We start from the raw sequence: 15,550 nt of genomic DNA, 5'->3' as shown, positions 1-15,550 counted from the left end.
GGTTCCTGAGTTAGCCAGTCCTGGGACTAATCTGTCTCTAGTCTTATTATTTAAATCAGTTGATTTGGGTTTTCTGTTAATTGAGGTTGAAAGCATCCTAACTGATGGTAGTAGGGATGGGGAACAAAGGAGGCTCACTTTATCTGTAAGCATTTCATTTATTTTAACTAAAAAAATGCAAAAAATCAATTAAGTTTGAGTCATGGGTATATAGTTATTTCCTCATTATTCTCCAATTTAAAAATAGAAGAGTGCCACTTAAGTTATATATACATCGTGAACAAAGACATGGGAATGATCGTTGTCAGTTGAGGGGCAACTGGGAAATATTTCTCAGCAAATGAATCAAGAACCAATTTGTATTCATTTAGTATATACTTACTTGCCTTTCACTCTCTGTGTAAGCTACTGTACCATTCAATTTGGGGCTCATATTTGAAATCACTGTGTTTTTTATTTGTAAAGAGCATCTTTTTTTTATATATGAATTTATTTTTTGGCTGTGTTGGGTCTTCGTTGCTGTGCACTGGGCTTTCTCTAGTTGTGGTGAGCGGGGGCTCCTCTTTGTTGCGGTGTGCGGGCTTCTCATTGCGGTGGCTTCTCTTTGTTGTGGAGCACAGGCTCTAGGCATGCGGGCTCAGTAGTTGTGGCTCGCAGCCTCTAGAGCGCGGGCTCAGTAGTTGTGGCACACGGGCTTAGTTGCTCCGCAGCATGTGGGATCTTCCCAGACCAGGGTTCGAATCCGCGTCCCCTGCATTGGCAGGCGGATTCTTAACCACTGGGCCACCAGGGAAGTCCCATCAATCACTGTTTTAGTGCCTCACTTTTAAAAATGAATGGTCAGGGACTTCCCTGGTGGTGCAGTGGTTAACAATCTGCCTGCCAATGCAGGGGACGCGGGTTCAATCCCTGGTCCAGCAAGATCCCACATGCCACGGAGTAACTAAGCCTGTGCACCACAGCTACTGAGCCTGCATGCCACAACTGCTGAAGCCCACGCACCTAGAGCCTGTGCTCTGGAACAAGAGAAGTCACCGCAATGAGAAGCCCACGCACCGCAACAAAGAGTAGCCCTGCTCACCACAACTAGAGAAAGCCTGCGTGCAGCAACGAAGACCCAACACAGCCAAAAACTAAATGAATGAATGAACGGTCAGCCAAGGATCATCAGATATTTGGGGAGAGCTCTCACACGAGATACAGAAGCCAAAATAAATAATCAAAAATGAAATGTGAAGGGAAGAAAGCATAGGGGTCAACAAAAAGTAAAAACACATAAATATCTAATGTTGTAAAGCTGAACTAATATAATGTTATATGTCAATTATACCTCAATAAATAAAGTTGACTTTTTATAAAAAGCAAAATGTAAAGACTATTAATACGCTCTATGAGACAAGGGAAAGTACTACATCTAAGAACAAAAACAAGATGGTATGAAAATGAGCGTTCATTAAAAGACAAGCAAACAAAGCTTCAGAAAGTAAAATGATGGAATACAAAAAAACAGGACAAAGTTGGAATGTGAAGTTAAGGAAAGCTCAAAAAAAGAAAAAATATAAAAAAGAAAAAAGTACAAAAGGCAGAGATTCAAAATATGAGAGAAAAGATAAGAAATCAGAGCCATTCTTCAAATATCTGATAATCCAACATCATTTAATGGTGAGTACAGAAAAGGAAGAGGAAACAAGAGGGTAGGAAATTATTCAAGAAATAACATAAGAAAAATTCTAATAATTTGAAGGACTTGATTTCAGATTGTGGGAGCCCAGTGAGTGCCAAGCACTGTGATATTTCGAAATGCTAGAGCTAAAGTGAAGATTCTGAAGCTTTGCAGAGGGGAAAAAATACGATGGAATGGGAATTGTGATATCTGACTGCTTAAAGGCAACACTGAAAGGTAGAAAGTGATGGAACAGTGCCCTCAGAATACCGTGGGAAAATTATTTCTATAAGCTTTGCTTATATATGGCATCCCTGGGCAATACTGTGGGCTTGATTCTAGACCGCCACAGTAAAGCAAATCGCACGAATTTTTTGGCTTCCTAGTGCTATAAAAGTTATGTTTACACTATACTGTAGTCTGTTGAGTGCAATAGCATTATGTCTAAAAAACAGTGTACATACCTTAATGAAAAAATACTGCTAAAAAGTGCTAACCATCATCTGAGCCTTCAGCCAGTCGTAATCTTTTTGCAATAGTAACAGCAAACATCACTGATCACAGATCACCATAACAAATATGATAATAGTGAAAAAGTTTGAAATATTGTAAAAAATTACCAAAATGTGGCACAGAGAGGTGAAGTGAGCAAATGCTGCTGGAAAAGGTGGCGCTGATAGGCTTACTCGATGCAGGATTGCCACAACCTTCCATTTGTAAAAAATGCAGTATCTACGAAGCACAATGAAGTGAAGCACAGTAAAAACCAGGTGTGCCTATGTCTGTCAGACTGTCAGTCAAATACATGGTAGAAAAGTCTTTTCAGACATGGAGGTCCTAAAAAAAAAAATCTCCCTATGCACCTTTCCTAGGAGACTCTTGGAAGATGTGCTCTATTAATACAAGGGAATAAACCAAGTAAAAGTAACACATCATTCAAGGAAAAGAAGGGATCCAGCACAGCAGAGAAGCAGAGGGATCTCAGGATGATGGTGAAGGGAAATTGTAGAAGGTCAGTTCTTCAACTGGCCTAGAGAGCAGGAGGACAAAGAAAGATGAAAGATTATCTGATGTATTTAATTATATTTTGAGGGAATTTTCATTGCTTTCAGGGAGTCAGAGAATGAATTACTTAGAGGTACATCAATAAATTTAACAAATGAAGAAATTAGATGGTAATTAACTCCAGGAAGAACCAAGTTGAAAAGAAAGAAAATATAAATATCATTCATTATATGGCTCTACTCAAAATAATAATTATGTAGTTATAATACTGTAACATTGCACATTGATTTCACCGAAGAATGTGTTTTTGTTTGTTTATTTTTGGCCATGCGCAGCTTGTGGGATCTTAGTTCCCTGACCAGGGGTTGAACCCGGCCCTGACACTGAAAGCGCTGAGTTCTAAACACTGGACTGCCAGAGAATTCCCCCAAAATGTGGCGTTGACCTTGTTGAGAGAATGGGAGGAAGAAGTGTAGTTGTTTTGGGAAGAGATGGGGAAGCAATGTGTAAGAGAGAGAAATCCTCATCTTTTCCAGTAGGTTGTTTTCAAAACCAGAGAATCAAGAAACAGGAATATAGAATATTAATTATGTATATGTAGGGTAAATACATTAAAAAGCAGCTTAAAGCATTGAGAATTGTTGGCTCAGGGGGTTAGGAGTTGAGGGAGAGGTAAGGTATTACCTAAGAAACATATAAGCTAATATTTTTACCATCAAGTTTGTAGAGCAATTTGACTTTTTAAACCATGTACATATATTCTTTTGATAAATAAACATTAATTTTTAAGTATGTTTTATTTATACAAAACCTTTTTATTTGTAAACCAATTTAATACAATTCAACAAACATTTATTCAGTGCCTGTTATGTAGATTATTGTACGAGAGAGATATGTAAATATATGATCTTAAAGCAAATCCGTAATGTGATTACCTGCTTCCAAATGGAGGATAAATACTGATGAATCTTAAAGCACCATCCATTCTGATCTGGGACTTGGGGGGGAGGCTTCAGTGGATTGAGTATTTGCATTGGGATTCAAAGGATGAGAGGAATTTGAATGGGAGATTAAATGCCAGCTGTGGCCAGTGTTGTCAGGTCCCACCATGACTGCAAAAGTAACTATGTGTAGAAGAGTCTGGGAGAGCCGTGGGAGGCTATGTTGACTTCTCTGCCTTTCCTAGACATTTCTGTTAGTCACTTTTTCCTGGGGATTTATTCCTCCCTGCCCTATCACCCAGACACTCTTAATTTTAATATTGACTTTACCATGCTGTGTTAGGTCGTGGTTCTCTCTCTGCCGGCACCCTGCCTCTTCTTAAACTTTTGGTGTAATTTAGAGAGGGATAAGGAAAGAGAAAAGAAAACCTTGGTTTCACCTGACCAAATGTAGATTCCTAAATGTAAAGATAGGAACTCTCTTCCGTAACCTCACAGGCAACTAGATATGGCTGTTACCTCTTTTGAGGTCCTAAGGTTAAACAGCCATTTTCACAGTTTGAACATAATTCTTAGAAACCTCAAGAGTAATGTAGAACACATCTAATTGTTTGCAAAGGAATGTAATAATTTCATAACTATAACATAATTTACATTTAGGTCTTTAATCCATTTTGAGTTTATATACACTACCAAATGTAAAATAGATAGCTAGTGGGAAACAGCTGCATAGCACAGGGGGATCAGCTCAGTGCTTTGTGACCACCTAGAGGGGTGGGATAGGGAGGGTGGGAGGGAGACGCAAGAGGGAGGGGATATGGGGATATATGTATACATATAGCTGATTCACTTTGTTATACAGCAGAAACTAACACAACAATGTAAAGCAATTATATTCCAATAAAGATTTTAAATAAATAAAAATTTTAAAAATGGAAACTAAATAATAATTTATTCCTGTTATATGTCAAAACTGCTATTCAGAAGTAATGGGCCAAGTGTGTGTGTGTGTAACATCCTCCAAATTTAGGTTTTTGTGCTCTGGATTTGTTTTCTTTTATATTGTTGGGTCCATAAGAGGAAAGCCTGGCTTAGAACAAAATAGCAGAGCTAAACCATATGTTTTGTACCAAATTAGAAACAGGTGAAGATTGTTAAAATCCCGCAAGAGCTTACAAAAGCTTTAGACTCAAGTTTGTATTAAAGGCAGGTGGTTATATGTACAATAAAAAGCAGTCACCAGCACACCAGCTTATTGATACATATGTGATTGATCTTTTTGGATAAAAACAAGGAGGAGTTAATAAATCACTGCACATAGCTATAAAGATGTTTGGGCTTGAAAGCCTAGCCTGTAAGAGCAAATGTGGACCCTGAAGGAAATTTATGAAGCATAGATCCTTTTAGCTTTACTTAACAGCTAACATCTGACTGACCCAGGGGGACCATGGAAATTTACTGCTGGGCCATTCAAATATGTAAGCTGTTGTGTGATGTAGAACAGGTAAAGATTAGCCCAGTAACAAATATGAGGCTATAAAATAAAATGAGATTTCGATGACTTGTAAGTACTTGTCAAAGGTCAGCTCCAAATGACTGGTCAGAAATGGGAAAAACTTGTTGATAATTAAAGCAGATTGATTATGACAACCTAGGCGTTAGCATTGGTTGCTCCCAGATCAGTGATTCTTCAAGTTTCCTCCTCCTGTGAAATCCATACTTAAACAGAATGACTTCAAGGGACTTTACATTGTCTTTTTGTGTGCTGAAATTGGGTAAAATTATGAGTTGACTTAATTCCTTTTGCAATTCCATAATTGAAATACATCTTTCTCAAATATATTCTGAATATATGGAATTTGTAGACAGCCTATTCATTCTAGAGCACTGACTTTAGCTAACTTATGTATGCAATTTTGAGCTTTGACATCTAGAAAGCAGGTAGAAGTTTTTAGGCTTTCTGATAGATGATCTTGAATTAACCTTTAAACTTAGGTAGTTAACAGATTTATGCACACAGTTATTGAAAAATCAATTTAGTGAAATTAAGTGGATATTTCAAAAATGTGTGGATTTATTTCCAAGCTTTTGGTTGCCTTGCTTTATGTAAGTCTCCAAAGTAATAAATGTATGTAATATTGTTACTAGGATTTTAGGAGTTGCATTTTGGACTTTAATAAGATCTATAGTTATTGGTGTCAACATTCGCTGCCTTTTTGACTTCTTTACCAAAAGGTTGCCACATAAAAGCTAGATTTGGTTGTTTTCAAGGTATCAGCTTATGAAATCAGTGGTGAATTTGGTAATAATTTGGTTCATGAACATCTCATTTGTGAGTTGAAGAAATCCCACAGATTTTTTATAGAAATCTTGACTAAGTGAAATTTACAAAATAATACAAATGTACAAAATGGGATTATTACTGGGCCGGGGTGGGGCTTGGGTCCATGGTGTAGAATTAGTTTAAGATGAGGAGTCAAAAGGCACCAGTTGGAATTCTAGCTCTACCACTTCATCCCTACATTTACTCCTCCCTCCATTAAACCGATAAAAATGTTCCAGACATTGTGCTCGAGGAACTAGGATACAGTATTAATAACAGTTTCCATTCTTGTGGAAGATTCAGAGGCATAAACACGCAATTACAATAGTGTCAAAGGTCCTGCATTGGTGAATGTACAGGGTTCTATGAGAGACGAATAGCTAATCCCAACTTGGGCAGGGGTAAGGTCGAGTGGGGTAAGATCTGTGGTTGTAGTTGAGTGTTAGAAAAGACCGTGTGACCTTGGGCACCTCAATAACAGTGCCTATAATAGGACAAGTGCTTGTATTGTATCGATAATGTATGCTAAGTGCAATACCTAATGCATAATAGATATTCAGTAAATAAAATCCAGCATCAGCATCCCTGTTGTTATTTTGGCAGTGCTCACTGGCTCTTTTACTCTGGTGCTGGAGTTCCTTGCCTCCTATTAATATACAGCAAACATAGTATCTTCTCTTGTGGCACTTACAGATAGGTACTGGGGAGGTGACGCATAGTAATAATGATAATTGAATGCCTACTGTATCCTGGTAACTGTGCTGGGTCTTCGGTTTTTTTGTTTAGTTTAATTCTCACAAGCAGTCCTGGAAGATTGGTGTTATTAAACCCATTTTAGAGATTTGAAAACAGGTTCAGAGTAGTATGCCCAAGTTCACACTACAAGTAAGTAACAAAGCTGGGGACCTGAGTCTATGCCTTTCTGACTTCAAAGCTTAACTTCTTACACCTAAATCCCCCTTCTACTTTTCTTTTCTTCCCTCCCCAGAAATAGGTATTATAATTAAATAAATAACTTTGATGTAAAGGTTTGAGCACCTAAGTGGCTTACAGAGCGTATACCATTAGTTGCACTGATATATTTAAGCAAATCTATATTATGTGCACACATTGTGAAGTAGAAATTTAAAATGGTGAGCAGTTTTTCTTCCAAATTCATATTCCAGATGGAAACATCTTTTGGCATTACCAAGTATGTAGGTTTATGCACCTTGCACGCTTAATTGTAGTTTAAAAAAAAAAAGAACTTTACAGGTTTTTGTGGGAAACAGGTGCTGTTAAACCTGGGCAAATGCAGGATGGCTGTTAATGTTGTGGAATGTGATTTTGATTTACTTGGCAGAATTTTTATTTTATAAAAATGACTATTAAAATAGACATGCTTTCCATCCTTTAATTTTGCTCTGCTTGCTGAAATTTGCCTGTAGAGTATTTTTCAACAGTTACTAAAAGGGTGTGGAAAAACTGGAAGGTTTCTAGAAGGAAATTGATTCTGTATTCTTTAACAATTTTCACAACCCTGCAACTTACAGAGTTTTTTAAAAATGGGGATTTTTTTAACCTTCTTACTGCAATTATTTGGAATTTGATTTCCCTGAAATTCCCTTCTCTTTTTAGTATAGCTCTGTCTAAAGAACTATATTTAATATTGGCAAAGAGAATAATCTGATGTAAATCTTTTCATTACGTAATTTCTCCTTTAAAAACTTGTGATGGCATCTTATTACCTGTCATATCAAATTTAATATCTTTTTTCCACTGGCATATATGATTTCCTATTATACATTCTCTCTCTCTTCCTTCGCCAAAGGAGGAGAGGGGAAGATCACTCTTCTTCTTACTTTTTTATAAGGACTATTGTCACCCTCTGCCCATGAATTATTTCAACATTGTTATCTTTTGTTTGCTGCTTCTCCTTTGATCTGTTCTCTCTCTCTCCTCACTTCCCTCCTAGACCTTTCCTCTGTGTTTTCTGAAACCCCTCTTCAGTGACTATAATATATACAAGTCTTCAACCTCTTTACTATATATGTGTAGTATACAACTGCTAGAGGTAAGTAAAATCTCTGGCTCTCTTCTGAAAGTATCATTTACCCTGGAGCCTTCTGAAGAGGAGACTGTTTCTTCTACCTCCCATGTCTCTGGGTCTAGAGAAGGTAATGTCAATTCAAAACCACTTCTCAGTAGCATGTACCTAGTGTTTTGACACTTGAAGTAGATCATTTTCAACACCTCTTTCTCTATATGATAAAATTATTTTCAGTAATAATCATCACAAGAAACAGATGATAATAGCCAAAAAAGAAAAGCAGAAAATTTTCTTTTATTGAAAAAAATATACATATATAGACTTTTTCTTTTGAACAGTTTCTGTGTGCCCATCTTCAGGGAGCAATTTTAAAGGTTTGTATTTTACTGTACCTTGTTCAAGGCTGATTGTAAATATTTTTGTATCTGAATAACCTTATCTAAAACTACACCAGGGAAAAAAAATGATTCGGAACTAAGAAAAATTGCATATTGCTATCATTGTTTATTTTGAACCTACTGTTTAAACACGGGAATATGTGGGAATATGTTACACCAGACAGTCTGGGGACACAAACTGTGTCCAAAGGAAGCTTCGAAGATTCCAAACCATTTGAAATTTAATCAAATTGGAAGTGTGTAGTTTAGTCCACTTCGTTGGGCTGACTGTACAGCTGGGAGTTCTTTGAATTAGCTTCCATGTTGATATAATATTTATTAGCATATGCATAATGAAAACGTCCTGATTTGAAGATTGCATACATATAGAAATCAAACAGTCACTGCAGCAATTGTTTAGAACTTAGACCAACAAACGATTTTTTTTCTGGCAGGATTATTTTATCACTGGCATTAGGCATTAGATTCGTTGTTTTTAACCCATTGTATTATCATTTTAAAAGTCTCTGCAGATTTATGCACCTCCTTATAGACTGCCCTCATCTTCCTGCCCTGGCTAGGCCACTGTCATTACCCTAGTGGCTTCATGCTTGTAGTTTCTCTTTTCAGTATTCCTAAATATTCTTCTCCCATCATCCTTACCTCTAACCCACTTACCTATGGGAAAAAAATCGAACTGTTGGAAAGATTGGAGCACTGTAAATTCAGGTCATCTATTTCAGTTGGACTAATACATCCTAGATATCTGATTCTCCTTCCACATGACGGTCTTAAACCTTCTCTTTTCCCCATCCCCAGTTGTCCCTTTCCTTCTTGATAAATCATCACATTTCTGACTTTATAGAGAAAGTAGAAGCTACCAGATGGGAATACCTCAACCTTCCATCGAAACACATCAAAACCTTTTGTAATCATCTCCATCATCTTCAAAATGCCCTCTCCTTTGTCGAGCCTGACCCAGCCCTCTAGTCCTCCAGCTGCTTCCTCTGCAAGTGCATCTGTATAATCAGCGAATTCTCCTGTATCTTCAGGCTCTTCAGGGAGTTCAGCCTATCTCTTGCCCTAACTGAACTTGAATTTTCCCTGAGGACCCCACGAGTACCCATTTAGTAGCTATTAATTTTCTTATGTGCTAGTAGGTATTCAGATTCAGGAGATGAGATTGGGGTTTTCTTCCTCTCGTTGGTTTTTCTAGATTCTTACCTCTTTACCCTGTTGGCAAAGGAAACATACGAAAACCTATTCCTTTGAGACATATGCTCTTCAACTTTACCACTCTTTCAGTCTCTCAGTTATAACCCCATTACTCATCATGAGTTTGGCAACAGAGAAACAAGAAACAGGTGACATAGGAAAGAGAAACAGTCTTTCTCTTTCTATTCAAAATTTTGCTGTTATGGATGACACTAACACACAAGTGGATGATTCATTCAACACCCTAGTCTTTCATTTTCTTGATCTTTTGGCACCAGTGATCTCTTGCATCCCATAGTTTTTATCTACTCCCCTGGTTACTCTCTGAGTCACGTCATCATTTCTTTCAGAACACATCCAGAATCTGATTCAAGCATCCTGCTCTCTGATGACTACCTCAGCTCCTTCGGCTTGTGTGTTAGCCTCTTGTTCATTGTTCTTCTTGGTGACCTTCAGACCTGGCTTTTTTATCTAGTTTAGATTATATGTCCCATTATTTTAGTCACACCTTTGTCTTGCCCCCGCCCCCCGTGACTTCTCATTCTTACAGCCCTGTTGTCCAATTTCTCTGTACCTGCTGCACCCAAGCAGATGTGTAGAGAGTCACGCAATAGTGTCATTATAAACTCATGATTAGTTACCATTTCTGGGCTCTCAGTAGTGCTCAGCAGTTCTATTACATTTCTTTGTTGAAGTTGTTCTACCATTTGATCAAACTTTCATTCATTTGGGCAAAACAAAGCATTGAGTTCTTCATGATCCCTCTCTATCCATCACCCTTCACTTCCAAACCGTAACCAAATCTTTATGATTTATCTCCTAAAAGTCTTCCAAATTAGTCTCCTTTTTTCCATTTCTTATATCACCACATTAGTCTAAGCAGCCGTGATCTCTCACCTAGATTACTGCAACACGCTGGTCTCACCTTCTCTAAACCATTCTCCACAGCAGTCAGCATATTTTTTTTTCCAAAATGCATATTGGTCATTGTCAGGAAAGTTCAAGGAGGAAGGGTTAATTAAAGAAGGAATGTATCAGATGAAAATCTAAGCAAGTTAACACCTTTGTTTAAAGTCCTTCCATGGGTTCTTATTTCTATTAGGAAAAAAAATCAGACTATGGTGTGACATGGTCTAGAGGGCCCTGCATAGTCTACCTTCCTATCCAGCTTTAGTTTCCTCTCTCGCCAGAACTCCCCTCAGACCAACTATACTGTCCTTCTTTTAATTCCATGAAGCGGCATACTTACCCCTGCAGTGGTTCTTTACATACGCTGCTTCCTTTAGTTGGAACATTCCTTCCCGTAGCTCCTACTCACCTTTTTCTTTTTTTTTTTTTAAATATTTATTTGTCTGCACTGGGTCTTAGTTGCAGCATGCGGGCTCTTTAGTTGCGGCACGCGGGATCTAGTTCCCCGACCAGGGATCGAACCTGGGCCCCCTGCGTTGGGAGCATGGATTCTTAACCACTGGACAACCAGGGAAGTCCCCTACTCATCTTTTTTTTTTTTTTTTTTTTTTGTGGTACGTGGACCTCTCACTGTTGTGGCCTCTCCCGTTGCGGAGCACAGGCTCTGGACGTGCAGGCCCAGCGGCCATGGCTCACGGGCCCAGCCACTCCGCGGCATGTGGGATCTTCCCGGACTGGGGCACAAACCCGTGTCCCCTGCATCGGCAGGCGGACTCTCAACCACTGTGCCACCAGGGAAGCCCCCTACTCATCTTTGAGGTCTCAGCTAAAATGTCACTTTCTCTCAGAAGTCTTCCCTGGCTCTCTCAGTCTTTTTGTCCACCTCTTTTCTGGAATAGTGTTCCTTTCCTTCAGAGTACTTAATTTATAAGTTATGTATTTGTTGGTGCGATTATGTGAGCAATGTCTGTCTGCTCCACTGGACTTTAAGCTCCATTGTCTGTGTTTGCTCACCCTTGTATCCCCACCACCTAGCACCATACCTGGCACACAGTGTGAGTTCAGTGAAGAATTGTTGAGTGAATAAACTGTTTCCATAGTGATCAGTTTCTTTCATCCTTCCTGTTATAATGGGAGACTTGGCCCACGTGCCATCCAAGGCAAATCCTTCTCCTGTGCTCTCACCACCTGTAGGATGGAGACCCTGTTCCTTCTCACCTTCTCACGGCATCCCACTGTGCTTCATCATGTTACTGAGCTCTCTTCTCACTGTGGCAAACTTCACATCATCTCCCTTTCCTCACCTTGTCACTCCTGAACTCACACCAGTCTTCCTTCATCTCCCACTGCTTCATTTAAACTTGTGTTTACCATATTACCAAAGCTACCTACCAATGAATTCATGTAATTACATCCAATAGACATGTCTTCGTGTCTCCGTTGCTTGAACTGTCAGCAGCATTTGACTGCTGATGATATCTTCCTTCTTAAATTAACACTTTCTCTGTGCTTTTCTGGTGAGACACTTGGTTTTCCTCAAATCTTTCTGAGCAGTCCTTCCCAAGCCCCTTTTCATTTCCCCATCTCTTGTTGATATTCTTAAGGCTCTGAAACAACCCTCCTCTTTATGATTTTTTTAGGCCATCTCATTCATACCTGGGTTTCAGTTTCCCTTTAAGGTTTTGTAATTCTTGATATTTTTACCCCAAATTTCTCTTAACTTTATGTATAAGGATATTTTTTGTAAAATATATTATCTATATTATATACATGTAAAGTATATACACCTGCTTCTCCTCAGCATTCCCTGTCTCAGTTCATAGACACCACCATCTACCTGGTTACTCAATCAGGAAACCGAAGGGTCATCTTTGACCCCTCTGTCTTCACCACTGTCACAATTGTCTATCACAGAGTCTTGCACTCTACCTACAAATCATAGCTCAAATCTATTCACATATGTTCTTCTCCACTCCTGGAACCCTAATCAAAACCATCACCATTCTAGTCTGAACCATTGCAACAGCCTCCTAACCAGGTCTTGTTCCCCTTTATTTACTGCACTGTGGCCAGAGTGGTCTTTAAGAAATATAAACCCCAATTCTGTCACTCTCGTGCTTAAGAAATCTCTAATTATCCTCCCATTGTCCTTAAGGATATAGTCTAGATGTCTTGTGGTTTACAGGACCCTGTGCAGTCTGGTCCCTGCTGACGTCTCCAGCCCAATCTTCTAGCACTGAGCACTCATACTGTGTTCCTCACCCCACCCCCTAGCTATCTATTTTAATGTCGCCTGTACTTTTTATCAAATTAAGATGACAGCCTCATTTTATCAGTTGCTTAGGCCCAAAACTCTGAAGTCATCCTTGACTCCTCTGCCTCTCACACCTCATATAAGATCTTTCAACAAATCATTTGGCTCTATCTTCAAAATACGAGAATTCAGTTACTCCTCACCACTTTCACAGCTACCATCCTGGTTTATACCACCCTGTTTTCTTGGCTGGGTCTTTGCAGGAGCCTCTCCATGTTTCCTTTCTTCCTCCCCTGCAGTTTGTTCTCTCAGAGAAGTCAAAGCATCTGTGTCTTTCATCTTTTCAGAACCCTCCAGAGCTTCCCCTCTCGTTCAGAGTAAAAACCAAAGTCCTTACTCTGACCTACTAGGCCTTGCGTGATCTGGACCCATTACCTTGCTGACTTTATCTCCTCTTCCTTTTCCCTCACTCTGCTCCAGCCATTTCTTATCTTGTGTGCCTCTGGCCTGCCTTACAGTTTTACTGCATCCTCATCGACTTGGAATGAATTATAGATAAAGCTTTAGTGTTATTATACAGCTCAGCAGAAAAATGTGAGTTTTTCTTTTCTTAGTCATGACAAAGTAAAACATAGTCTCTTTTACTCTGCCAGGTGGAAGGAAAGAGAGACATGGGCATTTTCAGGAAGTGTGCAAAGGCAGAGAGAAATGAGCTTGGTGTGTTCATGAGACTGTGAGAAAACCACTTGAACAGAATAAGGTTGCAGATAACTGACAGTCCAGATCACGAAGGCCTTGAAAGCTAGGCAGAGAAGTTGAAATTTAAAACAATAACTGGTTAGGAAGCAGGGCTGCTAAGTGACATGATAAAAAGTCTTAAGAAGGAAAATAATGATACTACCTTCTAGTGAGTAGAGGACAGGAATGCTGCTAAACATCCTACAGTCCACACAACAACAAAGAACTTTCTAGAGTGGCGATGGGAATGGAGAGATGAGAATGTTTCACAGGAAAAATGGCTTGTCGACCTGGTGAATCACTGCATATATAAAATGCAAAAAAGGGTAAAAATTGAATGCCACTCTAAGCCTGAGTAACTGATAAAAGTTGTGGGAGAAGACTCATCTGGACAGGAGAAAGTAAGTTGAATTTGAAGTAAACTCGTGGCCTCAGAACATACTGAGGATGTGCTGTCACATTTTCTACAAGCACAATGAGCAGAAGTGATCTTAATATGCATAATAAAAATTTTGAATTAACTCTAGCCATATCCTCATCCCCAGCTGAGCCATCAAAGAACCAGACGTGGATGTGGGGCTCCAAAGGTGAAAGCAAGAAACTAGCCAATTTGGAGTCCTTTTAAAAAATGTCTGGTTTGGGGAGGAGGGGGAAGGGCTTATAATAATTGTATCTTTTGAAAATAAGAAAGGTTCAAAATAAATTTCTTTTACAATTTTATTCCAAATTGTGGCATATCCTTCATATATACATACACACATGTGAAGTAATTTGAATATGTATTATATACAGTATTTATATATAAATTTAATTTTAAAACATTTCCTACTTTCAGACCATACATATGAATCTCTTTTTCTCACATTTCATTTGCTAGCACTTCGGTAGGTCTACTTTGCAGCCTTAGCTGATGCCTGTCATCGTGACCCTTTGGCATTATACTCTTGAAATATTTTCTTGGTTCCTGAAGGAAATATGAAGTTATATTCAATATATTTATTTTGGCATATTCAGAATTACAGAATCTTGGAGACGGATGAGATATTATACCCCATCGAGTTCAATGGGCCATCCAGTGTTTGATTCCCCCCATGTTAGGCTCTAGGGCTGCTGTAACAAATTACCACAGACTTGGTGACTTAAAGTAGCAGAAATTTATTCTCTCATGGTCTGGAGGCCAGAAGTCCAAAATCAAGGTGTCAGCAGGGCACCGAAAGCTCGATAGGGGAGATTCTTTCCTTGCCGTTTCCAGCTTCTGCTGGCTCCAGGCATTCCTTGGCTTGTGGCTGTATAACTCGAATCTCTGCTTCCATCTTCAGGTGACCTTCTCCTCTTCTCTGTGTCTCTCCTCTGTGTCCTTATAAGGACACTTAACTGGAGTTAGGGCGCAACTGGATATTCAAGGATATTCTAATCTCTAGATTCTTACCCTTTTCCCAAATAATGTTGCATTCACAGGTTCTGGGTTTCCAGATATGGACATATGTTTCGGGGGGACCACCATTCAGCCTACTAGACCCCTGAACGCATGGGGGTTTTTTGTTTTTGTTTTTTGTTTTTGTTTTCATAGATGTAGTTTTTCGTTTTGTTGAGGTTTTTTTGGTCACACAAAGAGGGAGAGAGGAAGTGATGGGACAGGGCCCAGTGTTGTCCCCCAGAACAGCTTTTGAGGCAAAGGTTCATCTGGATTCATTTTGAAAAAGCAATTTTGGGGTCCGTGTTTCAGGAAATTCTCCAGGCTGTCAGTCTTAGTGCAAACAGCTTAAAATAAAAACCTCCCTTCTGTTCACCACTCAGGGATCTAACACAAAATGCAAAACAGACCTGTTTGGAAAATGCCTGACCTTAAAACAAGAGTGAGGCCTTTAAAGATGCATTACATACAGAATCTTCCAGGAATCAATTCTGCTGCGACTTCACAAAACCAGAAGCACAGAATAACATTTCCAACTGTAGAACTCCTGGCTAACAAAAAAAGAGGAAGATCACAGAAGACAGGCAGGGGGTCCTACCCGGACACCTGCCTCTTCGTTTTGTTCTGAACAGACTCATAAACTGGAGCGTAGAAAAGCAGCCTCGGGGGTGGGAGCAGATGC

The 15,550-nt window shown here is 39.2% G+C and overlaps 1 protein-coding gene across 1 annotated transcript in view; it reads left to right on the top strand.

Annotated features, from left to right (window-relative positions):
- The window catches only part of UVRAG (UV radiation resistance associated), a 324,547-nt gene that overhangs the window by 213,135 nt on the left and 95,862 nt on the right, over window positions 1–15,550 (top strand). The gene's annotated exons all lie outside the window — the stretch shown is intronic.

Source organism: Phocoena phocoena, chromosome 8 (assembly GCF_963924675.1).
Source record: "Phocoena phocoena chromosome 8, mPhoPho1.1, whole genome shotgun sequence".
NCBI classification, from domain to species: domain Eukaryota; kingdom Metazoa; phylum Chordata; class Mammalia; order Artiodactyla; family Phocoenidae; genus Phocoena; species Phocoena phocoena.
This window is presented reverse-complemented; position numbering and strand designations above follow the sequence as displayed.